At 46.9% G+C, this 26,973-nt stretch overlaps 1 protein-coding gene across 9 annotated transcripts in view; it reads left to right on the top strand.

The window, feature by feature from the left end:
- LOC138471647 (uncharacterized) overlaps positions 1 to 26,973 on the top strand; it is a 341,135-nt gene that overhangs the window by 5,458 nt on the left and 308,704 nt on the right. For 3 of the 9 annotated variants that reach the window (XM_069609367.1, XM_069609365.1, XM_069609366.1), the window contains exon 1: positions 3,305 to 4,027. The exons of 4 other annotated variants lie outside the window; for them this stretch is intronic. The gene's annotated coding sequence lies outside the window, so the exon portion shown is untranslated. Of the gene's footprint in view, positions 1 to 3,302; positions 4,028 to 26,973 lie in introns of those variants that run through there. 2 more of the 9 variants (XM_069609363.1, XM_069609359.1) reach the window with 1 other exon arrangement.

Raw genomic sequence — 26,973 nt, 5'->3', positions numbered from 1 at the left:
CCTTTCCGTGGCATTTATTGGAGAGCTCCCAGACACCTTTCCGTGGCATTTATTGGAGAGCTTCCAGACACCTCTCTGTGACGTTTACAGCATTTACTGGAGAGCTTCCCGACACCTCTCTGTGGCGTTTACTGGAGTTCTTCCAGTCACCTCTCCGTGGCGTTTACTGGAGAGCTTCCAGGCACCTCTCTGTGGCGTTTACTGAGAGCTTCCAGGCACCTCTCTGAGGTGTTTACTGGAGAGCTCCCAGACACCTCACCGTGGCGTTTACTGGAGAGCTTCCAGACACCTCTCCGCTGCATTTACTGGAGAGCTTCCAGACACCTCTCCGTTGCTTTTACTGGAGAGCTCCCAGACACCTTTCTGTGGCATTTATTGGGGAGCTCCCAGACACCTCTCCGTGGCATTTACTGGAGAGCTTCCAGACACCTCTCTGTGGTGTTTATTGGTGCGCTTCCAGACACCTCTCCATGGCGTTCACTGGAGAGCTCCCAGACACCTTTCCATGGCATTTATTGGAGAGCTTCCAGACACCTCTCCGTGGTGTTTACAGCATTTACTGGAGAGCTTCCTGACACCTCTCTGTGGCGTTTACTGGAGAGCTTCCAGACACCTCTCCGTGGCGTTTACTGGAGAGCTTCCAGACACCTCTCCATGGCGTTCACTGGAGAGCTCCCAGACACCTTTCCATGGCATTTATTGGAAAGCTTCCAGACACCTCTCCGTGGTGTTTACAGCATTTACTGGAGAGCTTCCCGACACCTCTCTGTGGCGTTTACTGGAGAGCTTCCAGACACCTCTCCGTGGCGTTTACTGGAGAGCTTCCAGACACCTCTCTGTGGCGTTTACTGGAGAGCTTTCAGACACCTCTCTGTGGCGTTTACTGGAGAGTTTACAGGCACCTCTGTGGCGTTTACTGTAGAGCTTCCAGGCACCTCTCCGTGGCATTTACTGGAGAGCTCCCAGACACCTCTTTGTGGCGTTTACTGGAGAGCTTTCAGACACCTCTCTGTGGCGTTTACTGGAGAGCTCCCAGACACCTTTCCGTGGCATTTATTGGAGAGCTTCCAGACACCTCTCCATGGCGTTTACAGCATTTACTGGAGAGCTTCCCGACACCTCTCTGTGGCGTTTACTGGAGAGCTTCCAGACACCTCTCTGTGGCATTTACTGGAGAGCTTCCAAACACCTCTCTGTGGCGTTTACTGGAGAGCTTTCAGACACCTCTCTGTGGTGTTTACTGGAGAGCTTCCAGGCACCTCTGTGGCATTTACTGGAGAGCTTCCAGGCACCTCTCCGTGACGTTTACTGGAGAGCTCCAAGACACCTCTCTTTTATGCATTTACTGGAGAGCTTTCAGACACCTCTCTGTGGCGTTTACTGGAGAGCTCCCAGACACCTCTCTGTGGCGTTTACTGGAGAGCTCCCAGACACCCCTCTGTGGCGTTTACTGGAGAGCTTCCAGACACCTCTCTGTGGCGTTTACTGGAGAGCTTTCAGACAACTCTCTGTGGCGTTTACTGGAGAGCTTACAGGCACCTCTGTGGCGTTTACTGTAGAGCTTCCAGGCACCTCTCCGTGGCATTTACTGGAGAGCTCCCAGACACCTCTTTGTGGCGTTTACTGGAGAGCTAACAAACTGGAGGGTAAACACCTGACACTCAGAATGTATCGGATATAAATACACATATGGTGCTCTATTATGGAATAGAGGAATCTATTTAAGAAAAGTTCAAGGTGCAGGGGAGAAAAAATATCAACCCTGGCATATGGGTTGTACAATTACACAAAGACCAAAAAAGAACCCTAATAGGGAACTCCCGTCCCCTGCACTCTATTAATCGCTTAAACAAGCTGAATGAAGGTATATTCCCAAGAGGGGAATAGGAGTACATAGAGTAAATCAATTGAAAGTTAAATGTAACAACATAGTAATTCAAAATAAGATACAATTGAGCAACAAAGTAGTTCACAGTATACGTTTAACGTCAAAGTCTATTAATCAGTTCAAAAGAGAGTTGGTTGTCCAATCAGGATTTATTTTTAAAGAGCAAATGCCCAACGCGTTTCGAGAAAAAATGTTCTCTTCATCAGGGGCTGTTGTTGTTCGTTGTGTCAATCACAGTAACTCTAGAGAAATATATACAAAATAATAATAATTTCAGTTTACATGATAATAACATAGACTAATTGTACAGAGACAGTAAATTATCCAATCATCATATGCATTTTTAAAGCAGGAAGTGGCTCACCCACTATAAGAGTCCACAATCTAGTTATAAAGCAACAAGGAGCTAGAGTTAGTATCATGTTAGCAGTGTCATCATTCTATCAGACAATTGTAATTTATAAAAAGAACAGTTACAAATACCCCTAGGTGTATCAAGTGTAAAAGGTGTAAAAGACATACCGTATGTTACATTAAAGGATGAACTGGGTCAAGTTGTTGCATAAGTGTGTCATCCCAACAAGGTGTAGCTGTCTGAATCCCCTATAGTGTAACAAAAAGAGGCAAAGATTGCTAATGGAGCATTGTGGTTTGGAGTGGGTAGGGGTAGGAGAAAAATCTGTGGACTTACTTAGTTAAACCGAAATCGCTAGCATCTGAAGCTCAGAAAGGTTCAGGTGTCATAGAGAGCTTCCAGACACCTCTCTGTGGCGTTTACTGGAGAGCTCCCAGACACCTCTCTGTGGCGTTTATTGGAGAGCTTCCAGGCACCTCTCTGTGGCGTTTACTGTAGAGCTTCCAGGCACCTCTCCGTGGCATTTACTGGAGAGCTCCCAGACACCTCTTTGTGGCGTTTACTGGAGAGCTTTCAGACACCTCTCTGTGGCGTTTACTGGAGAGCTTCCAGGCACCTCTCTGTGGCGTTTACTGGAGAGCTTCCAGACACCTCTGTGCACGCTGCTTGTGAGAGTGTGGGAATATGGACAGTCAGTGGCGGAAATGGAAAAAATGTGGTGGGGGATCCCACAACACAAGGGCCGGGGAGGAGTTGGGGGATGGTAGGGAGGGGGGTGCGAGGGGCGTCCCTAGAGGGGGCGGGGTCGTAGTGGACATCCAGCAATGCTGGAAAACTCAAAAAAAAACACTACAAAGCAGCCGCGACTGCAGCATTGCCTTTTACCGCGGCTTTGGCACTGGTGTGTAATGTACAATGCTCGCTGCCTGTACAACTGAAAGGTATCAGTTGTACACGTAACGAGCATTGTGCATTAAACACCAGTGTCAAAGCCGCGGTAAAAGGAAATGCTGCCGTCGCGGGTGCTTTTTTTTCTTCAAGGTTTCCAGCGCGGTTCATGGGCTTGGGCGGCTGACTCTGGCCGGATCTCGAGATCCGGCTATACATCTGGTGCCGGATCTCGGATCCGCCGAGACCCGGCCCAATGACCAACACTGTGGACAGTAATAGCCAAGTGTTCTTAGCCGCTAACATGAAACTAGAAAGGGTTCTTGGGGCGTCATGCCGTCTTACCGCCAAGCTGGAGCTTTTAGGATTGAAAGAACCTTACACATCGCACTCTCTACTGCTCATTTCTACGTCCTCCAACAATCTCGCAACCTAAAAAAAATAAAAAAAATAACACAGGTAGAAACATAGTTGCAAGTGGCCGCGCGCCGCCGTTTTCAAGCATCTGAATTTCGCTTTCGCTATTATAAGCCATTTGACCTACAACTCCCAGCATGCTTTGCGATGTTGGCTAAAACCCAAGACCCGGCTGGAGGTGGTGCAGTTGACATCGAGCCACTGAGCTGCTGGCTTTGGTCACATGTGATCTTTTCAAAGCCATAAAATCCCAAACTTGTCTCGAGCACCGAAGCACGTGAACGTGGAGCGCAGATCTTGCGAGTCTCGCTCTGCGTGGAGGCACAGCCAGTAACTTTGTGTTTCTTCTTTCGCAACAATAAACTATAATGTGTCCGAGAGGCCGGCGACGAGAGGTTACAGGGCGATGGAAGCAAGAGTCGCACGAACGGATCTGAGACGCGCTCGCCCGCGGTCTGCGCGTGATCTTGGAATAAAAGGTGAGCGTTTTTAATTCCGGGCACACGGCCAGTGCGCAGTGTCCTGTGTCCGAGGCTCGTAGAGCATTCCTAGGCTGAATATTCTTGTTGCAGACAAGTATTAAACCTATGGCTCACTTGGGAGCAAGGGTGTTTGATTTGGTAGGTTCTAGCGGCACCGCGTCTGTTTGCAGGGTCTCCAGTGCACCCGAAAGAGAGGGCACGGGGAAGGGTCAATGGAAAGGAGCACACAACATACCACATTCTATTTTTGTTTGTTTTTCATTTTCTTCAGATAGTAAGGAGCAGAGGCGCTGCTGGGGGTAGAATCTCAGGGGCTACAACCAAAAGGCCAGCTAGCCCCCAGTGCCGACATTAGTGCAGCCCCGGATCTTTTCCCGACCTAGCCACGCCCCAGGCCAGGAGACCAGCAAATCAGCACTGGGCAGATGGTGGCTGGTGGCTGACTGCTGCCGCCTTACGAATAGAGTAGTAGTAGAGTCGTAGAGTCGGAAAGATGTTTTAAGGAGGCAGGGAGCCAGAACGTAAAGAGGCACCCCAACAGTCTAGACTAGAATCGGAACATACAGTGGAACGTCAGCAACCTCGGAGTGGTCTATAAGGCAACAAAAAAAAAAAAAAATGGCAGTGCCCGGACTAAAAAACGCAAAATGCTAGGGTGGGCCACTTTTTTGACCAGTGTCAGTCAGTTGGATTAGTTACTTCACTATGCGGCTAGTAGTTTTGACAAGTGTTGCGGAATAAATATTATTTAAAATGCACATTTGTATCACATTTTATCAAAAACCTCCCCTTTGGGTTCTACTCAGTCTGTTGTAAAAGGAATTAATTGCCATTTGCAACTGCAGGCAACTTTTTCATTGGTGCTCGAGAGACAATTTTATGTCCCAGTCCGACCCTGAATGTAAGGGTCTCCAGATGTCTTGGACTACATCTCCCATCATCCCCAGCCAGCATAGCCAATAGCGAGGGATCATGGGAGTCATAGTCCTAAACATCTGGAGAGCCACAGCCTGTCGTACACAGCACTCACATATATGTGCAAGGGGTACGAGAGCAAGGGGATTGGTGGGGGGAGGGTGGGGGAGGGGGGTGGGATACCAGCTCAGGCTCTCATTCAAGTGAGAGAAGGTGCCTTTTAGGGAAGTTTTCAAGCCTGACAATGAGGGGGGGAACTTGCTGTGAGGGGGATAGTGCTCCTGTGGTGGGGGGGCGAGGAATATGCAGGAGAAGGACACAGAGGTTGAGGAAAGTTCCAGAGAGCGAGGGGGAAGTAGAGAGAGATAGAGAGAGATGGAGGCAGCCAGGGAGTGGATCGGCAGTCCATAATTATATTTCTACTTTTTGGGTTTATTGGAAGTTGGAGTGTCATTTTGGACTAAAATGATGCAGACGGACAGCATATATGGTAATCAAAGGCAGTCCCCGGATAGGGTGCTTTCATGAGCTCAAGAATGCCCTAGTCACCAGTCCTAGTTACCAGTCGAGTTGACAGGTAGGGTAGTTGTACATTTATTTATTTTTTACATTTATAGCAGAACACAAAGCCCTCGGACATCTAGGCGCTAGTTGCCCATAAGCACGAGATGTAGTAGACCAGTGGACAGACAATAACGACTGAAGGGCCTGAGCACAGGACGGAACTCATCTCGGCCCAGAAGGGCCTGATATAAACAGCAACAGATAGGATTGGCAAGAAGACCATAAGCAACCACAGAACCCCCTAAACCACCGAACCCTATACCAGTGTAGAAACACTCGGTACCTGAGAACCACAGAAGTTATTCTCTCAGAAACAAGAAAAGAGAAAGTATCTTGTGTGTATTACTGAAAGCATTAACAGCATATGTGTGTGTCACAATTATGAAATGTATACACTGAAATGTGACACAGAATTGACACACAACACAAAGTAATTAATGTGCCTTGATAAAGCCTAAGAAAGGGTGTAACATTAAGCACGTGCAAAGAAATGGTGGCACAAAGGTTTTATTGAATACTTTAACAATGTGGTACAAACGGAACAAACACTAGGTGAAGTAACGTGTGTTTATAACATTAATGTGTAACAAACTGAGTAAAGAGTAAAAACCATATAACAAACACCAACAAGTGTGTACCTCACAATCGTTACTCATTTTGGGAACCTGTGAGGACAACTTAACTTAAAAGCGCAAAGGCTCGCATAGGAAAAAAAACCCTAGCCATTATTATCACATACAATACAAGCCTACTGCCACAGACTACTAGAAGTAAATTAAGGAAGGAGCAAGTCTGCGTGGAAAACCACCCCACCGGACGCTGGTGTGCAGAGGTGGGTGGGGATCGTCCAAGGCAGAAGAAAGTGCGGGTGACAAAGTTGAGAACTTGGCCAGGTAACGTAGCCAATAGGGAGTCCTATAAAGAGCCGGCGGCAACAGCAATCCAGCCCGGAGAGAAAAAGGGTGAATGAGGGTCTTGGCAGAGTGGGAGATGAGAAACCAACCCTCCTTGCAACACTGTCTATTTGTCTAAATGTGTTTAAGGAAACTTTGTGTAATGGAACTGTTCTGCAACAGCGCCCTGATGCCTAAGGGCTTAGGCGCCTTACAAATAAAAAATAAACAAAAAAAAAGCCTGCCAGCTGAAGCGAGGAGGAGATGAACTGTTGAAAAAGAGAGTGCCCATGTTTCGGTCCTTGCGGGATCTAGCGAGGATGCCTGGGTGACAGAAGGACGAGAGGGAGAAAGGGGTGGCACGCTGGAAGCAGATAGGTAAGGGAAGTAGTCTGGTGTAGTGTCCTTCAGCCAGGGCTTTAAATGGGGTAAGAAATCGAGGGGGGGGAGGGAGCCTCATTTGGGGGCGTGGCTTGAGGGATGGGTGTGGCCTAAAAAAGTACAAAAACCATAGTAAGGTGCAAACAAATATATAAATGCATGTAAGCATTTATATATTTGTGTGCCTACCTTAGTATGATTTGTGTAATATGCAAGCTATCTTTTATAAATATAGAAATATGTAACCAATTTCTATGTTTATAAAAGATGGCTTGAAAAGTACACAAACTAGTAAGGTACGCGCACAGATATATAAAATGTATATATTTGTGTGCATACCTTATGGTTTGCGTACTTTTCAATCCATCTTTTTAAAATATTTCTATGTTTATAAAAGATGGCTTGTAAAGTACACAATTCAATCCATCTTTTATAAACCTCGAAATATGTCGGAGTCCTCAGGTTCGCCGAGGGTGAAAGACGCGTCAGCGACTTGGGGATGGGGTTAAGAAAAAAGGGACAGTAACTTCCTCTGGTGACCCCTCGCATGCAAGGGGACACCAGAGGAATTTACAGTGACTGACGGACGTGCCAGCCAGCCACATCTGGCTGGCTGGCACTTCTGTCAGTGTGCCTGACTTAATGGCTGGCCCATCTCCCGTCGCAGCTGCGGTCATGGAGGGATAATGTGTCCCGCCAATGTTGTGGTGGGACCAGGGGCCCTGGCTCAGCCCCACTTTTTGGAGACTGCCGGGGCCCGGGCGGCCCACCTAAGCATTGCCTTCAGCCAATAATTTTGGACACACTGCGTGTGGCTCTGCAATTAAAAAAAAGGGCAAGGGGGTTAGCAGGGTTCTAGTATTTGTTTTTAAATCGAATTTTCAAACTGCCTTTTCGTTTTTGTGCACTTTTTTCCCCTTAAATGCGGGGGAAGACCCCTGCAGCCCCCCACAATTCCCCAATCTTAATTCATCCCATTACACCACATCCCATCTATTTTTTGCCAAATAATTGATAATTCAGCGTTTTTGGCCCTATTTTGTCATTTGATGTTTTGATGGAATACCGTTAGCCGGATGGGATCGGGGGGGGGGGGGGGGGTGGGGGGGGAGTGTTGATAAGGAGCAGGAAGATTGGGGCGTTGACGAGTGCAGGACGGAAGCACCCATTGCCTGTGTGCTGATCCGGGTTATTTTGTGCTTGGATAGGTGAGATCAAGGCCCCTTGGGCATGTTAGTCGAAAGGCTGGTTCCAAGGTTACGGTGGTAGCTGTGGATGCAGTAGGGGTGTTGATGGGCAGGGACTGTGTGATAGACTTTCGTGGTTCCCTGATGTGTATTTCGAGCAACAAACCTTGAAAGATTTAGCAGTCACATTAGTGATGTGGGGGGAGGGTCGGGTAGGGGATCAAAAGATTTCCTCCGGCTAGCTTGCTTTGTTTACAAAACTAATGTTTGGATCTAGAGTGACAGAGAACTGACGAGTGACTAAGGGAGGAATCCTGGTTGATATTGAGTTTTTTGACGGGTTTTGCTAATTCTGGAAAAGTTCCGGGGCTACGCTAATGTTGGGACTGTCGGCACTCAGGGCTAGCTAGCGTTTTCGTCGTAGCCCTTGAGCTTCTATCTGGGGTTAAAACCAAAAGAACCGGGGCAATAGCCCCCTCAGCCCCTCCCTAGCAGCGCCTCTGGTTATAGCCAGCTGGCCGTCTTGGTGGGGAGGTAAGTTTCTGGGTTGTCGAGACGTCTATATGCTTAAGGAGTAGCGATCTATGGAAGCTGACGAGACTGCTAGGGCTGGTCTAGGACTATTGTTGGGAATCCGATTCGCTTACTGAGTCATGTTCCCCAAAGTCTGGTGGTTTCTTTCTTTCCTTCTGAAGATTTTTCGGTAGGGAGTTCCCGAGTTTGGTACCAGTATGGACAAAGAGGACCCGCCTTGCCTTTTTACTTTTGATTTCAGGATGAAGGACCAGGGTTGCAATGCTCGACTTAAGTGTCCTAGTGGATACGTTCTAATTTAATCGCAAAGTCTTTGGGTTGGAACTGGTTTCGTGTTGCAGTCTTTCAGGTCTTTAAATTCCTTAATTATATTTCCTTTTGACCGTGTTGTGCTGATTAAATGCGTCCGGACTAGGGCACTTTCCTGGCTTTGAACATTTCTGCCTGTAAAAGTGTAGCTGTTGATTGTCAAGTTGCAAGTTGTCTGTCCTCCAAATTTGCTCCCACTGTTGGTCTGTTGGTTCTTTTTATTCATTCTGTGCAGTATTGGTGTGTACCATTTTGCAAGTTTCTTCTTCTGGGACTTCTTGAACGTTTTTTTTCTCCAGAGGAATCTTGCGTCAGGCCGAGTTAATCCAGTTAAGAAAGTTGTGGAGTTGTACATCCGGGGATTGTGATGGTTTGTTTGATTGTAGTATTTCCATTAACGTGTGACTACGTACCTCTATACAGGGTCAGAGGATCTAGGGATATTCTGCACTGAGCTTCAGTGAGATTGTGAAAGGAATGCCTAGGTGATCACCTCAGGGGAGGGGACAAGGGAGAAGACTGTGACGATGCTCTGATTAAGGAAGATGCCATCAAACATCTGACCAGCTATGTGGGTAGCACACTTCCCCAATGGTTTCAGATGCAGCATAGTGAGGTTGGGAGCAGGGGCTTTTTTGTAATGGGATTGTCTTCTTTCTCGAGCCAGACTTTGAAGTAGCTGAATATTGTCGGGTTTTGATGATCTGCAACATAGGATGGCGGCTCCTTGCGCGAGTTTGTCAGGAAAAGATGGTCTGTATATGAGGAGGAGGCTCCGTGCCAAGGTTTGCGAGAGCCAGCAGGTGAGCGCTAGGGACTCGCAATCAGGGATGTTGTCATCAGAGAGTCTTGAGACTCTGAGTATCTTTGGACTAGTATTAATAGGGAATGTTTGGACCTAAACTGGTACAAAGAAAAAAATAGGAGTGGGGTTTCAGCTTTAGCAAGAAAAGAGGGAACTTGGTCATATTGGAATTAAGCAACTGGGACTTTATATTGGCTAATGATAACCTCAAACGATAGGCCACAAGCATTTACGTGGTCTAGCGGTGCCCTAAAATCAACGCTCGACTATGTATTTGTAACTAAATTATTATTTTACAAATGCAAGACTTTGAATGTGATACTGATGCAGTCGAGCGGTCATGTATGTTAGTCCTGACCATGAAACAGGAATCGGCTCATGAAGAAACTGAAATATATCGGCTGTTAGTGGATGTTAACCCTAAAAACCAGGCATTGGTTTCGAAACCAGCTATTTCAGCAAAATTCAATAATTGTATCTTCTTGATAGGCTCTAATGAGGAAAATCAGAAGTCAAACCCTAGTATGTACGACAAGGCAATTCAAAGGGCTTTGGGTACTTTTACTCGACCTCAGGAAGCACTGGTACGAGAAAGACTAACGGCTCATATAGGCACACGTGTGACACTGCACCTTCAGACGAAAAGAGGGAACTAAACAAAACTAAGACAACTGAGAAAGTCACCATCTGATCAGTGTACAAATAAAAGCATTGAAAGTGGCCTATAAAAACTCGGCTAGAGGTCATCGCTTTTTATTCTACATAAACGATGCAGAAGCAATGCTTGGTTCGATTGTTCAAAAAAACACTGCTTCCTTCTGGAGACTCATTAAGGAGCCCTTAGTGCAATGCCATCTGCCAACCTATCGATAAAGGGTTGTGGGAGGTGCACTTCTCACTTTACCGGGAAAAGGAGAGGCTCAATGGTTGCTGCTTAGGTAACATTTTGACCAACTAGGTGAAGATTGAGTTGGGGACAATTAAGGGATTGATGAGTCTAAACCCTCAAACGCCCCGGGCCCGAATAGATTGACAAATGCCCCATTGAAGTCGAATTTGAACCTATGGGTGGCAATTCTTTTTGTTATTTCAAGAAATTGTTAAGGAAAGAAAACTACCTGTCTCATGGAAAGGAGCTAACGTGATAATTTATAAAAAAGGGTGACAGGCAAAACCTGTCCAACTATTGTCCTATATCTCTCTTAAATGCCTCAAGTAAGATCTTTGGGCTATAATCTTTGAGAATTTGCAGGAGTGGGCCGGCGCCTCTGGGATGATTGACAAATTTCAATCCGGATTCCGAGGAGGTCTAAATACTTCGCTCAACTGTTTAGTGATTAACCTCCTACAAAACCAAGTTATCCAAGAAAAAAAGGTTCTATACTGTGAGTTCTTGGACATTTCCCAGACGTTTAATTGTGTAAATCGCAAACGTCGATGGGGAAAAAAATACTGCGATGGAATGTCACCCCACCCCCCTGCCCCGGACTGGTAGATGTTCTAATTGCAATGCATGCAGACACTAAGGTAAGGGTCTGCCTAGATCAGAAGGGAAACTATACCAGATGGAGTCACAGTTGCTGTGGGTTACGTCAAGGCTGTGTGTTGGTGCCATTTTTATTTAGTATGTGCATAAGCGACTATGGAATTTAAAAAAACATCTTTGAACCTTTCCACCCAAACTAGGAAACCTGCATATAAGCTATCTGGCCTACGCCGATGACATAGTGATATTTGATTTGACACCAATTCGTCTCCAAAGGGCTCTAACAGGAGCCAGTGTGTATTTTACAGCATTGGACCTGCAAATCAGTGTTGGGGAAATCAAACATTTTAATGTTAAATTACACGGAAAAAACAAAACAACATTTTAATGGATGTATATCAAAAAATGCTTGGCAGTTGTTTAGAACTTTAGGTGTCTGGGAATGGAGATCAGTTACAAATCTATGGAAAACGAACGATTACTAAAAAATACCTAATTTGAACATGTCTGAGTTATTGGCGTTTGACAGAAGGTTTTTTCAGCGATCCCTATGATTGGGTATTACCACCAAAAAGTATCTGCTTAACACGGGAAATAAAGCTATGAGAAGATTTATACTGCAATTACGGCTGAACATTCTCCCGTGTAATGAAATTATCGGGGCAAGAACAAAAACTCCTCGTGCAGAAAGATTGTGTAGATACTGTAATACCGAGGTGGAGACAGTAAGACATATTTTAACTCTCTGCCCAAACTTAAAAGAATACTACACTAAAGGGTACTCAAATTTAGTAGAGGACATGCAAAGAATTGAATCAGACCAATTTTGGTCAGTTATTTATGACGGAGAAATTAAGGTTTTTATTGGGGCAGCCTTTTATATTTGGAAGCGTGTAATGGGATGTATTTTGTAAATGTGTCTTAGAATTTATTATTAAATGTGTTGGCTAATGTTTTTCCATGTGAAATATGTAACTAGGTATGGTTAACGTAACATTTTTTTGTAGTGTATAAGGTTTTAATTAACCAAAAGCACTTTAAAATAAATAAATAAAAAAAAAAAAAAAAGTATTTTATTTTGTATTGTATTTATTGAGTTTTATATAGCACTTTTCTAACCAAAGCGCTTCACAGAGAACAATATGCAATACATAAAAATAAGCAATGCAAGTCAAAATTCAGAATCAGTTAGTAGTAAAGAACAATTTGCAGAAAACAATTTACAGAGAACAGTTAGTAATACGTAAAAAGGCAGTGTGGGTCGATGTTCTGAAGCAACTGAGGAAAAGTGGTTCCTCAGTTGGTATATGGAGCAGAAACTGGTTTATTACCATCTATTTGAGGGAAAGTGGAATCTGTTGTGGAAAAGGCTCCTTCCAGTTCTTAGGAGGACGCCTATGCCAGTGATTGGACATGAATAAGACTTGGTCTCACTGCAGGCACGGGTAGATTGGAGTCACCTGCGACTCATAAGAACTCTGTTACTTCCCCCAGAAAACTGTCTCCTCGATCACGATCTTCTAAAAAAGGCATTGGAGACAACAGCCAACTGCTCTGAGGAGACAATTGGCTGGATAACCTCCTTTCTATCTAACAGGAAATCAAGGGTGCACTTGGTGACAAATTCTCCTTTGAAAAAGACATTGCATTGGGGGTCATTACGAGGTAGGAGGTAACCATGCCGCTATTAGCGGCATGGCTACCCCCTTACCGGGTACTGGGTCTCAGGTTCCTTGAATGAGGAACTACCGTCCCATTCTGACCTTGGAGGGCCTGGTAATTCCTCATTCAAGGAACCCAGACCTGGTACATCCTCATTCACACTCGAGTCCCCATAGGGCTCAATGGGAATGGGGAGTGTTATGTATTGTTTACATTATTAGATTAAGAATTAGCCAAAAATCCGGAATGTCTTGTCTATGCTTTATTCATCACCATACCGACTAAAAACCTCCCCCAACATTCTAGAGCCCCACATCAACATTCTTTATTCTTCAATCCATCTAACTAATAACATGTGACACACAACAGGGAGCATGCTAACAACGGGCCTGTTAATAACGGGCCCGTTGTTAGCATGCTGGGCTGCTCGTGGGACCCGCTAAGGCCGCCTGGTAAAACCAGGCGTCCTTAGCGGGTCCCGCGAGCTGAACGCGTAATGAGGGCGGTAAGGGGTTGACGGCTCCGGCACCTTTACTGGCACCGTTAACTCCTTACCGCCAAGGTCAGAATGACCCCCATTGTGTGTGGAGTCCCTCAAGGTGCGAGAATGTCACCGCTATTCTTCCATCTCTATTTGAGGTTCCTGTGCTTAGTCCTTGATCACATCAACATCTTTTTCACCAACTACGCTGACAATACGCAGCTATTGGTGGAATTAAGCAGGGACTACAAGAAGGACAGTGAAACCGTAACAAGCCTATACAACACAGTAGAATCCTGGATGGACCATAACTGGATGTGTTTAAATAGCAAGAAACCTGATATTATGGAATTCAGTTCACGCCAAGCCAGGGCCAAAGTTACTTTGAATTATGAGTCCTTCCTGATTTAAGGATACTCACATCCAGGGATTGAGTAAGGTAAAAACCCTCGGGATGATACTGGAAGCCACAATAAGCGCCGACGTGCAAGCTCTTACCATTAGTAAAAACTGCTCCTACCACCTCTGATTGTTGAAAGCTATCAAACCCTACTTGAGTGAAGATAACTGCGCAACAATAGCTAGAGCAACTATCTTGTCACGTCTGGATTACGGTAACACACTTTTACTGGGAGCCAACATACAATGCGTTGACAGATACCGACACATTTAGAACAATGTGGTTAGGATAATCAAACAAAAACCCAAAACCGAACACATCAGCAGTGCCAGAAGAGAACTCCATTGGTTGAGAGTGGAGGATAGAGTACAATTCAAGGCTCTCACGTTGATACATAAATGTTTCTACGGGAAAGCGCTGGCTTACCTCAAGTCCAAGATCAATCTTTACATACCAGGCCAAGCGTTAAGAGCAGCCACTCTGAGTTCGGTAGCCATCGCACCTCATAAACACTCAAATGGTCTGGCGGAAAGCCTTCCCTATAGTTGCAGCTGGCAAATGGAATATACTGCCAGTAAATTTGCGATTGGAATCAAAATACTCAATGTTTCGCAATAAATTGAAAACACACTTGTTTAAATGATCATAACTATCTTATTGCGCTAGACAGTTACCTACTCCTGAGTGGTATAACCACTAGTCTTGTGTTTCTGCTATACGTTCCTTCTGTTGTAACGTGTTAATGTAAATGCGCCCTGATGCTTGCGAGCTTATGGCACTATATAAATAAATAAAAACAAAAAAAACTCTGTGCTGTTCGAACTGAGTTTCTGTACTGTTTCACATTAACTCTAGGGCTTTGAGTGGTTCCAATCGAGTTTAAACCTTTTGAGTGGAACTTGACCCACTGGCCATTTGACAGAATTTATTTTGACTAAATTGTTTACCTACTGCGGAGGGAGACCCCCTGAACCTTTCCCCAGACTTTCCCCACCTCAACCTATTCCCTTACCCCAACCCACAACTATTTTTACATTAAAGTGTACCATTTGACCTACCAAATTAGGTCAAAAAGATTTGGTCAAAAGGGAGTAGGTCAAGTTGGCATTAGGTCAACTATGCCGATACCTTTTGAGTGAGTATGATTTGAATCTTGAAAAAATGTTTGCTCCTTGGATTGACAAGAAAAGGTCCCTGTTTGAGCTCGATTGGATTAGAAACAGAGAATTAGCAATGAATTACCATCTGTATGAACACTTTGCTAACAAAATAAGGGCATTTAATATATTACCTTGTTACCTTATGCAACTTCCAATGATGAAACATCAATGTGAAATACTCCATTTCAAACTGAATTTATTTCCCACTAGGAAGGTTATAGAAGCATGACAAGGAATCCAACGCAATTTGTGAAATTGTAGACATTGGGCCTCATTACAAGTTCGGCGGTAGCCTCGCTGGTAAAACCGGCAGGCTTTCACCAAACTTGTGAATGTTTCTGACGCCTGGCAATGGGGAAATACAGGGGCATTACAGCCATGGCAGACCCTGTATTTCCCCACTGCCAGGTGCCGTAATGCATTACTCGCCATTCCCATTGAGCCCGAGTTGAGGTCTGCTCACGGGTGCCGGAACGCCTGCCAGGTCAGACCTGGTGGGCGGGAAGGCCCCTGTGAGCAGAATTCATAGTTTGTCAGTACCGTTGTTACCGGACCCACAAATTTATAAGGCCCATTGTCTTGGGCAAATAGAATCATTCTGTCATCTTCTGATTGAGAGCATAATCTACGCACCCATCACTTTCGAAAATCTTTCTGACAGGAGTACCTACTGAATGCCAAATGGTTTTGGGTAAGGATTTTAAATAGTGGTGAATTGTTCTTTAAATTTCTTAAATATATGCTGTACTGATGAATTGATGTGATTACTTTTAGGCTGAGGACTTCATAGTAACGTATGATGTTTATTGCTGTTTGTTTGAATGTAACGTATGAATTTGAATTTTATGAAATGTCAATGTATTGTTCTTGGTTCTTTTGCAAAGATTACTTGTTAATCATATGAAAATAAATAAAGTAAGGTATCTTTGGACCAGTGCTATTCCTCCACCTCTTTTGTTAAGCCAATTTGTGCATTAGATCTTGACTCCAGCTGGGATGCTTCAGAGAGCCAGGTTTCTGAAATTAAATGCAGATCAATTTGATCCTCAGAGAGAAGGGTGTGTGTTTTATGTGTGTGTGTGTGTGTATATATATATCAGAAAAATAACGAAAGCTGGAATCTAGAGCAAACAAAGAATCAAATAGAACTATGGGAAAGTAACACAGAACTTTATTAAATTAAAAAATATTGGCCATAAGCAGAGTACAGAGGCACAAAAAAAATGACGCTTTTCGCACTACCAGAGTGCCCGTTCACACAGGGATCGGATGGCAACAATGGCTATTTCAAACCTGGTAGTCCCTCTTTACTTTCGAATTCAAGCATGTCTAGGTCTATAATACATGCAATGCAGGCAGACCTGTTGGAATGGGCCACTGACAATGGTGTGGAAACCAAGCTACCACAATCACATGAAAGTGTCAGTCTTCAGTAAGAAATTTCGTAATAATAAACCATCTAATCAAAGGGGTATTTCATTATGATATAAATTAACAGTGAATTGTTCAATATAGTCAAAGTGACTAACATCCTCGTTCACTATAATTGTATACCAACATTCTAAAGTGCAAGTGCATACAGCAACGCAATTCTATGGCAAGACTAGAGGAGAGCATTATGCTTCAACTTCTTTATTTACCACTCTTCAGCCGTTCAACTATAACAAAACCAACAACTTTTGAAATGTCCAAAGTGACTTTCTCCTTAGAACTACAAGTCCCATAGTCTCTGTAGTCCTTAACTCTCCAGCTCAGCTATGACCACATCCTGTCCCTGAGCTCCTCCCCTTCTTTTACTGCTCTTCAAGCAGATAAGTACAGTTTTCTTTACCTCCATAAAATATCCATATGAGGGCAGGAATTGTACCATATTACGATTTTCATGTGTAGATTATAATGCAAGATATAGCATTAGGCAGCGCTGTAGACCTGAGAGGTGCAGATACAAAATAGAGCGAGGTGCGTAGCAGGTAAATACAGTATGAATATTTACAGTTCAGCGTAGCAAACTAGCGTTGCTACTTCATCATATCATATTGGTATAACCATCTCTAGCAGAGCTCCAGCAGGCCGCGACCCTGTGCCGAACTACCGGCACCTTGGGGTTTTAGATTGTCCACGGAGCTGTCAGGGCCCTCAGACGAGAGAAGGAAGCGCTGGAGCGCTCCGGCCCCCCACCTACGGGAAGGCGTGGCCGGAATCCTTTGCACGTTCACCGCGGTGATAGCTGGGCCCTCCGACGAGGAAGGGAGCACCAGAACACTCCCGCCCCCACCTTTGTCGAGGCGTGGCCAGATTCGGGTGCCAAGGCTTACGCGTCGCATTTTAATGCGACAGAGATTAACAAGCCGGCAGAGAACGCTCCTCCACTAAGAATAATAGCAGGAGCGTGAGCTGGAACATCACCAACGTTCCACGCAACACTCGGAGAGACGAGTGGAGAGCCTTCAGTATCGGCATACTGGAAGCAAGCAGTCTGCTTCCCACGACAGTGAGCCTCAGACAGAGTAGGAAGAGGCAAATTGAACTAAAGACATCACAGGCACAAAAAATACTATAAGTCCGGTGCAGCCACAATAAAAAAAAAAGGTGAAGTTTATAAAGAAAAGTGATATAACTAAGACATTGCAGAGTTATTACAAGTAAGTTCATCTACCAGCGAAGTGGGTGTGCAAAGACACCTGTATCAGGTACAAAGGCACACAGCACACTCTTGATGTCAGAGTTCGAATGGAGCGAAGAGGAGCAGTCATTAGACCTAGCTGCCAGCTTCAAAGAGTGCTGGGGAATTTGCTCGTAGATGCTGTGGCTCAAGGGGTGAGACCCCTACAAGAAAGCCTGGAGACCTTAGAATCAATGCTCAACCAGCCTAAACATGGCACCACAAGGAGAGACCGCATGCCCACCGGACCCTCAGAGACAGGGTCGAAGGGGAGTACTCGGGCCCGGAAGAGGAAAGCCTCTGATGACCCCCAGGGCCCTTCGGATGGGGCAAAAGATAAGGCCCCAGAGGTTGCCGACGCCGTTGCAAAGCTCAAAGAAGCCTACTTACAGCGTCAGGATGTGCCATAGTTCACGACCCCCACTCCTGGGGAAGACAATAAAGGAGATGAAGACCCGGGCTCGGAAGAGGAGCCAGCAGAGGGAGACTTTTCCCCACAGGGAACAGAGGAGCCAGTCGAGGAAGAATGGGTGAAACCCAGCAGGGGAAAGGGAGCCCGCAAGGAGAAACACCTCGTGGAAGAACAGGATAACACGTTTGATCCGGCAGCATCCGAAACCCGAGGTCATCTGACTGGCAGCCGTCACCCAGGGTAGCACAATACATGACGGTGAGGCTAAGAAAAGCCTTAGACAAGAAGGCTAGACAGCGCCTTCGAGCGGAATGCCCACGTCCGGACCTCCCTGGAAAAGTAGCAGAGACCCCCGAGCTGGACCCCAAAATGCTTACTTTTGTATCCAAGACCAGCAAAGACCCCGTATGGGTATAGACAGATCATGGAAAAGCTGCCAAGAGAAAGTGCTAGACCTGGCAGGCCCTCTCGCTAAGATCATGGATCTTGCAGAAAAAGCGAGAGACACAGGAGAGGAAGTAGACCCGGAGGCCTTGGCAGGCTGGGCGCAAAGAGCTGTTTGTCTTCTGGGGAATTTTAACTGCGCCATTGCCTCGGAGAGGAGGGGGTCTCCTGCTTAAGATCGACCCAAAGCTCAGCGACCTAGCATCCTATGAGGCGGGAGAAGCAGCGCAAGGGCTTCTTTTTGGAGAAACCTTTGGAAAGGCGATGGGCCGCTTTGTAGGCACCTGCACATACTTGGAAAAGGCACAGGCCTCCATCTGGAAAATATTTCTGAATAGAGTTTTTGCCGGGGGTGGTTGTTTCAGGGGTCGCACGACCGGTTGCCAACAAGAAGGCAGGCAGCCCCCCAACCATAGAGCACAGTACTGGGAGAACAGACAGCAGGATGCCTTCTTCCCAGCCAGAGGCTGGAACACCAGGGGACGCAGAGGCAGAGGCTTCAGCCAAGGTCAAGGTTTTACAAGGTTAGATCTCCAAGATGCTTACCTGATGATTCCTATGCAGAAGCAATACAGGACCTTCCGAGCTTTTCGCTGGAGGAAGCAGCTCTGGCAATTCAAGACGATGCCCTCCAGGCTTGCGTCAGCACCTTGGACTTTCACCAAGTTGATGAAGCCAGTAGCAGCTACAATCAGAGAGAAAAGCATAAGATTAATCCTATATCTGGACGACCTACTACTTCTCGCAGAGGATCGAGAAGCTCTAGGGTATCAGACGAGTTGGGTTCTAGATCTACTCAGGTCGTTAGGATTCCTAATAAACACAGAGAAGTCATATACCAAGCCAGCACAGAGGCTAGACTTTCTGGGGTTCGTATTAGACACAAAGAAAGCTACGCTGGAGCTACCAGCAAGGAAAATTTGAGAAATCAAGAGGGAGATCATACTATGTCTGAAGAAGAGAGTCATTTCACTGAGAGTTCTCGCAAGAATTGTAGGCCTGTTGGCAGCTTCCATTCAAGCCATATTTCCAGATCCCTTACACTAGCGAGCATTACAAAGGATGAAAATAAAACACCTTCAACAGGGATTGAAGTATCACCAAGTGGTACCATTGGACCCGGAGTCCATCACGGAATTAGAATGGTGGTGGCAGAATATGGACGCTTGGAATGGGCATGCCATTTTCGGCAACCGTCCAGACCTGATCATAGAATCAGATGCCAGCCGCCTAGGCTGGGGAGCAAGGTGCAGAGAGTTGCAGACAGGGGGCAAATGGAGCGCAGAAGAGCTGCGGCTACACATACTGTCTTGAGCTCCTAGCAGGCTCCTTTGCAATCAAAGCATCCACAAGAGACAAAGTGAAGTCTTGTGTACTGTTGAAGATGGACAACATCTCAGCAGTCCGTTACATAAATCATTTAGGCGGAACAAGATCCAGGATGCTAGTGGAGCTAGCAAAAGATTTTTGGCATTTTTGCCTGCAGACGGGGACTTCAGTGACAGCAGAATATCTGCCCGGAGCACTGAACATAGTAGCAGACTGGAACTCCTGATACCTCAGACTCCAGCGACTGGAAACTAGATCCGACAGTATTTCAGATACTGGATCAGAAGTGGGGACCAGTGCATACAGACCTGTTTGGATCTCGCCTCAACACTCAGCCAGCCAATTACTTCAGCTGGAGGTTGGACCCGGAGGCTCAGGGGACAGACACGCTCCTGCAAGACCGTTAGGGCAACCTCCATTACGCATCCCCCCCTTCATGATGTTGAGCAGAGTTCTAGCGAAATGTCAGGGGGAGAGGGCAGAGCTGATTTTAGTAGCGCCATTCTGGAAGTCACAAGTGTGGTTCCCGAGATTGATGAAGCTCGCGATAGACCTGCCGAGAGTCCTCCCCGAAGGAGAGAGACCACTCATGGAACCAGCTGGAGCGTATCATCCTCTAAGAGTTGAAGGGACACCCCGCTCATCGGGTGCAGGATATCAGGAAACGATGGGAACTGCCAGGCATTTCGATGCAGGCTGCGGAACTCATCGCGGAATCCTGGGCTCCGTCTACTAGGAGGCGCTACGATGCGGCTTGGGCCAGGTGGACTAGCTGGTGTATAGGGAGAGATCTTCATCCAATTTCAGCGCCTGTAGTGGCTATACTGAATTTTCTGGCACAGCTATTACAAGATGGAAAAGCATTTCGCACCATAGGAGTGTCCAGGTCAGCGATATCAGTGGGACACTTGTCGATTGAGGGAGCTCCGGCAGGGGAGCACCGAGCAGTGGTTAAGCTCATCAGAGGAGCTAGGTTCAAAGTACCGCCAGAGCCTAAGTACAGCACACTATGGGATGTGATCAGGGTTCTGCGGTTGATAGAGAGCTGTCCAGCAGACAGATATCTATCCCTCAAGCAGCTGTCAGGGAAGCTGGAAATGCTGCTTTGTCTCATAGCCTGTAAACGAGTGTCAGACGTCAACGTTTTAGAGATTAATAGGAGGACATGTGGACCAGAGGGAGTAACGTTTGCTATAGTGCGAAGGACTAAGACGTGAACTTAAGTTCACTACCTGTATTTCCCGAACAACATCAAATGGTGTGTAGCAAGCTGCATCAAAGAGTATGAAGCTAGGACAGCAGAGAACAGAGCAGCGAATACCACCTAATTGCTAATGGCGCATAGGAAGCCTTTTCACGCAGTAAAGACAGCTACCATTGCAAGATGGGTCAGGGAAGTGATGCAGGCAGCAGGGATTAACTTACAAAAGTATGAAGCTCACTCCGTAAGGGGGGGCTATAGCATCCAAATCATATACGGCGGGAGCGCCTTTACAAGACATTATGCTAGCGGCAGACTGGGCTAATGATCGTACCTTTAAAGAATTTTACTTTAAGACAGCAGAGAATATAGCGGTTACAGTATTGGGGAAACTTTGAACAAGCATAATGCTCGCCTTCAGTCTTGCCATAGAATAAAGATTACCCCTGCTATCTGCGCAGGGAGTATTAATTATATTAAAGACTAGGAGGCAAGCATTAATTTCCCACCCTGCGGTATATGTTGTTAATCATATGTATAATTGATTATAAGACGTAATGATATGATAACAATGCATAGACACCACCCTTGTGTTCTGTTTTGTATTTTCCTTAGGGGAAGAACAGAAGAATAGTTGAGTGGGATGGCTAGTAACCAAGATGTGAGCAAGCAGCTGGAGAGATATCACCAGCTAGTTTGGTGTGCATAAAGTCTTTGCACGGTTGGTGGGACAAAGTGTCTAGAATATAAGTGACAGTCAGAGCAAGTAAAAGGGAGGAGGAGCTCAGGGACAGGATGTGGTCATAGCTGAACTGGAGAGTTAAGGACTACAGAGACAATGGGACTGGAAGTTCTATGAAGAAAGTCACTTTGGACATTTCAAAAGTTGTTGGTTTTGTTATAGTTGTTGAAACTGCTGAAGAGTGGTAAATAAAGAAGTTGAAGCATACTGCTCGCCTCCTAGTCTTCAATAGAATTAATACTCCCTGCGCAGATAGCAGGGGTAATCTTTATTGCTCGCATGCTAAAGTGCAAATGCTCATAGCTGCCCAGGAATAAAGTGCTGATGCATTAAATACTGATGAAATGATCAATCCCAAATGGAAAATCTGATAAAATACACATAAATAAAGGCATTACAAACTAGGTCCATTGGTAATGCCTACATTCATTATGTTAAAAATTACACATTTCCATAAATGACAATGGCCCTCATTACGAGGTTGGAGGTAGCCTTGCCGGTTTTACCGGCAAGGCTACCTCCAAACTCGCATCCGAGATCGGCACCCGCGAATGGGCAATTACTAGGCTATTCCGGACCCGGTAATTGCCCTTTTGCGGGTGCCGGGCCCGTTACATCCCCAATGGGGATGTCATCATGTTCTGCTCGCAGGTGCCATCATGTTTCTGCTCGCGGGTGCCGATATGGCCATCGGTTCAGAGGCTGCAAGGGCACCCACGAACAGAACTTCTAGTATGGCGGTATGGTAGCAACGGTGCCAGTAACGATACCGGCGCCGTTGTTACCTTACCGCCATACTTGTAACGAGGCCCAATGTCCTAGATTGACATGCTAAAGTGCAAATGCTGATAGTTGGCCAAGAAAAAAGTGCTAGTGCATAAATAGCTAAAAAGACCACACTTACATAGGGATGGAGAAAAACAGATCTTAAAATAAATGTGTGCTTCTGGCAGACGTAACTGTGAGGATGGCAAAATGTACTGTCGGCTCCAGAATGCAATTGAATGACATCATCATAATGCAAGTTCTATAGAACACGTGTGTGACAATGATCCACTCAAATTAAAATTGCCTGCAACCAATGTTGGAATCAAAGTGCAAATTGCAAGAGAATCTGTCTTTCCTTTTTCATTCACATGGTTTCTACACTTCAGTGTGTACTGCTAATTGTGGTAAACTAGGTCTGCTTTTCTCCCCTCGCAGGACTCTCAAACTTAGGTGGCCTCTACACTGGGTACCTAATTCGTATTTACTGTGTTACTGTTTCTCTGAAATGTGGTAAACTAGGGCTTGCCGTTTCATTCCTGTCCGCTTGCTCTCGTCTGTCTTCCCACCCCCGCTCCCTCCTTATTCCATGGTGCTCTCTATCTCTCTTATCTTCTCTAACTGCTTCTCCATTGACTATCCTGCTCTCCTCACTAAATCTGGTAGGAAAAAGTTTAAAAAGGATATCCTGGTCTCCAACCCAGGCCTCCCTATCGCTGACACCTACACTAGTGCCCACTCCAAGGAAACTCTTACTGACCTCCACTTTTTCGTGCCTTCCCCTGACCAATGGACCCTTCATATGGTCTCTGTGCTCTCTCCCTTCTCCTCTTCTCCCATTAATGGTGGCACCCGTTGGGATGTCCTCTTGGCCCCCTTCCGCTCCTCTAAGGCCATCATTAATGTCTACGCTAATGGGACCATCCTGGTCCAAGGCCCTCAGGCCAACCTCCACCTCTTTGGTAGACGCTTCCCGCGCCTCATCAACTTCCTTTCCTCTCCTGCTGTCCCCTCTTCTCTGTCCTCGGCTACCTTGCCTACACCCTCTCACCCTGCCCTCTCTCTGGCTCCTTCTTCAACTCCACAGGACGTACCTCTGATCTGTACCCCTCCCCGGAAGTCCTTCAAGGATGGCAACCTTCTCCACATTGCCACTCTCAACTCTTGCTCTGCCGTCAAACATTCCTCTGATATCTGTCGCCTTCTTGAGGAACTGGAACTTGGCATCCTCGGTCTCACTGAGACATGGTTCACGGCCAGCTCTGTCACCAGCTTTGACACACTCCTACCTGACGGTACCAAGATTCTCTCCTTGCCCAGGTCCAACCGTGCTGGGGGTGTGGCCCTTATCTTCCTTGAGTGGATTCCTGCCACGGTCACTCCTACGCAGACCTAGTCCTCCTTTGAATGCCTTGTCTGCCAACTCTCTCTCTCCTAGTCATTCCCTTAACGTGGCTAGTATCTATCGGCCACCTGGTCAAATTTCCTCCTTTCTCTCCGAGTGGGCGGACCTCTCCTCCTCACTCCTGTCCTCAACCACTCAACTCCTCTTTCTTAGAGACTTCAATATCCACCTTGATGCCTCCTGTCCTCCCTCTGGACTCTTTCGCGACCTCTGCGACTCTCTCTCACTCTCTATTCTCCCGTCTGGGCCGACCCATTCTGCAGGGTACACTCTTGATGCTCTGATCTCTTCTGACCTTCCCCTCTCTGTCCCTCTCTCCACTCCTCTCTCCTGGAGTGATCACTTTCTCCTATCCTCCCACCTCGCCTTCCCTACCCCACAGGCAAAGCCACCCTCATCACTGCCACCCACCTTCGCGGTCATCCGACCCATGAAGCGTGTGTCAGTTGAGGGTTTTGCTACCACCTTCTCATCCTCCCCCTTCGGCTGACTCCCACCCTGACACAGCCCTCTCCACTCTGCTATATCTGATACCCTTGATATCCTTGCCCCTGTCATAAGAATCCGCTTGAAGCCCAAAGCCAAATGTAACTCCTGGTATGACTCGGATCTAGTCACCCTTAAACGCAAGTGCAGGGTGGCAGAGAGGAAATGGCGTGCTTCATGTTCATCCTCTGACAATCTGGCATGCCGCCTGCTCCAAAGGCAATACCGGCTCTCCGTTCTCACTAAGAGAGCCCTTATCTAAGCCCGCATCTCTGCGGCATCTAACAATTTGACCACACTCTGAAATCTGCAAGGAGCTGGCCAACCCTGCTGCAGTCTCCACCTCTCCTGTCCCCTCCCAGGCCCGCTGAACGGCACTGGCCTCTCACTTCATTTAAAAAACTCAGGACATCCTGTCCTCACTCTCCTCCTATCACCTCCCCTCTTCTATTCCCTGCTCTCCCTCTGGCCCTTCTGCAGCCACCCCTCCTCCCTCCTTCTCTGCCTTTCACCTTTTTTCTGCTGACAAGGTTTCGAGACAAGTCCTATCTATGAAAGTCTCGTCAAAACAGTCAACCCCTGTTCCTCCAACTATCAAGGACCACATCGACTCCCTGGCGCCTGCCCTGGCTGACTTCTGCAATCACTCCTTCGCCTCTGGTGTCTTCCCATCCCCCCTCAAGTACTCCCTTGTGCACTCCCTTCTTAAGAAACCCTCCTCCGACCCCCTCCTGCCCAGCTAACTATCGCCCAATCTCCTGGGCAAGTTCCTGGAGAAACTGGCCATCTCCCAGCTTAATCTCCATGCTGAATCTGTTGGTAGTCTTCATGACCATCAGACTGGCTTCAGAGCTGCCAGAAGCACGGAAACTGCTCTCCTGAACATCTGTGAGGACCTGCTCTCGAACCTTGACTCGAACAGCCCTTGTGTTCTCATTTTGCTCGACCTCTCTTCTGCCTTTGACACCATCAACCACACCATCCTGCTCAACCGTCTCCGTGATAACCTGGGTATCACTGGTCAAGCTCTGGCGTGGCTGACCTCCTTCCTCTCCAATCGACCCTCCCAGGTCCAACTGGGTTCCTTCCTCTCTGACATCTTTTTCTCTACCTGTGGTGTCCCCCAGGGATCAAACCTCTCCCCCTGGCTGTTCAACCAGTATCTGGCACTTCTTGCTCACCGCATCGCCGCTCTCCGTCCCAACTTTCAGTGCTACACGGATGATACCCAGCTCACTTTCAGGCTACCCTCGGCCTCCTCTTCCTCTTCCCCTTCCCTCATCTCTGACTGTCTTTCTTCTATCCAGGAATGGTGTGCCGCCAACGACCTCTGCCTTAATGCCAGTAAGACTGAGATTCTACTTATAAGCACACCCACTACCTCCTTCCCTGCAGCTCTCTGGCCGGCCTCCCTTGGCCCTCTTCCTGCTCCTACCTGCAAGGCAAAAAACCTCAGGGTCATCTTCGACTCCACACTCTCCTTCTCTCCTCACATATCTGACATCTCTAAGAAGTCACACTACCAGCTACACCTCCTCAGAGGTATCCTTCCTTTCCTCTCCTTCCCCCAGAAGCTCACTGTCTCCAGAGCCCTGGTTCTCTCGAAGCTGGACTACTGTAACAGCCTCTATCTAAATCTTCCTGCCTCTACACTCCGCCCTTTGCAACTCATCCAGAACAGGACTGCGAGACTTGTCCTTGGCCTCAAGCCCAGGGACCGTATCTCTCCAGGACTGAAATCACTACACGGGCTCCCAGTGGCTGTGAGCATTAAGTTCAAAACCCTCTGCATTGTCCACAAGGCCTTCTGGGGCCTTGGGCCAAAATACCTTCAACTCTCTCTTCCTAAATATCTTCCTTCTCGAGCTCTTCGCTCATCCACCTCCAACTACCTCAGGGTCAGCCGCTTCTCCAAGCAACGAGCTGGGGGTAGATCTCTCTCCACAGCAGGGGCCTCCCTCTGGAACAGCCTTCCTGCCTCCCTGAAACTTGAGGAGAACCATCTCTGGTTCCGGAAGCACCTCAAAACCTTCCTCTTTGCCTCCGCTTTCTCTCCCTCTCTCCCCTGCTAAAATCACTGGACCTGCACTGAATCTGCAACTGGGCCACTCGCCGATCTCGGTCTTTGGCCCAGCCACTCCTCCCTGCACTGCCTACCTGCACTACGGGACTGTCTCTGTATCCTACAGCCCCTTCTCCCGGCACTTACCTTGCACTTGCCAACAGCTGGCTCTATTATTTATCTTGTATTCTACTAACCATGCACTGCACTTTCCCCTCTCCCCTTCCCCTTGCACCTTTTCCCAGTCCCCCTACCCTTGCACTTGCGCGAACTGAATGACACCTGGCCTAGTAGGATCGTTGTCTGTCTCCCCTTGTTCCCCCCTGCCTCGTCGCACCTTGAAACACTTGTGTATAGGCGCGTTACAAATGCCATGTCATATATCATGTCAAAAGGGGGACATGATCGAACAAAAAACCCTGTAACTGAGATGAATGAAGGAAAAGATACACCCAAAAATGAATCTGCAAATTTAAAATGAGCAGCAATATTATCACACATGCAATGACTGAGTCACAGGCAACATCAATAAAGCACTAAAAGAAAAGGATAGAATCCATGAAAGTCCTAGTGGCGTCTTGTCAAATAAAAGGGTCTGTAATAAGAAAAACCTATTGCCACTTCTCATCCTCTGCCCTCTCCTCCTCCTTCCCTCCCT

This window comes from Ambystoma mexicanum, chromosome 8 (assembly GCF_040938575.1).
Source record: "Ambystoma mexicanum isolate Mex_15411 chromosome 8, UKY_AmexF1_1, whole genome shotgun sequence".
Taxonomy (NCBI): domain Eukaryota; kingdom Metazoa; phylum Chordata; class Amphibia; order Caudata; family Ambystomatidae; genus Ambystoma; species Ambystoma mexicanum.
This window is presented reverse-complemented; position numbering and strand designations above follow the sequence as displayed.